This window comes from Arachis ipaensis, chromosome B03 (genome assembly GCF_000816755.2).
Source record: "Arachis ipaensis cultivar K30076 chromosome B03, Araip1.1, whole genome shotgun sequence".
Classification (NCBI taxonomy): domain Eukaryota; kingdom Viridiplantae; phylum Streptophyta; class Magnoliopsida; order Fabales; family Fabaceae; genus Arachis; species Arachis ipaensis.
In genome coordinates this window covers 3,739,621-3,740,533 of record NC_029787.2, presented here as the reverse complement: position 1 = coordinate 3,740,533, position 913 = coordinate 3,739,621, and positions in this window count along the sequence as shown.

Sequence of the window (913 nt, the reverse complement as noted above, 5' to 3'; positions counted from 1 at the left end):
CAATGTATTAAATATTGACTGTAAGTATCAATTTTTATTGGTAGAAACTCAAGTGCAGTTAATTTTATGTGAAGTTGATAGTTGAGAATCATTAAATAATTTGACTAAATTGTTATCTAAAAACTCTTAACTATCAACTTCACATTAAATTAATAAAATTTTTCATTAGTAGTAGTTTTTTATTTTTCATGCCTTGCTTCGTTCACTCTTTACTTTTCTTTCCCTTTTTCACAGCCTATAAAATAAGGAAAAGTATAGTAGACTTGGAAAAGTTCAATCTTTCATAAAAGAATTACATGTACAATTATTTATTATAAAAAGTTGTCTACCTTAGTTCCAAAATTTAATTTTAGAGGTAAATTTATCTCACGAAACTATTCTTTATTTTATTTAAAAAAAAAAACAGACCATTTAAAACTTTATACAGCCATCATGCTAAAATTTGAAGAAGCATTTAGAAGATAAAATTTGGTGAAAAAACACAGACTTATGTATAATGCAAAAATAACTTAATAATAGATTTATTTTGATAATATATCATAAAATTATTTATTTTAAAAATTTAAACTATTAGATAGAGGGACATGAATGATGTTTGTATATAACATTTGTGTCTAAACACAAATAATATTTAGAGAAAAAGTCAACAAAATTAAATGTAAAATAGGTTAACCAATATAGAATTGGTCAATGTATTTTAACCCTTTTATTAAAAAAAATTCCAAAATTTAAGCCTTAAGGCATTACAAAAAGTAGAAAAGTTTTTTTTTTGGGTCAATATATGTATCTCCTTCATGTTGAGCGATGTCTACTCTCTTTTTGATCGAATTTATTGAGGCCCAACATAATCATTAGGGCCCATATAGCCCAAGTGATTTGAGACAAAAAAAAAAAGAAAACCCATCCAAACAAC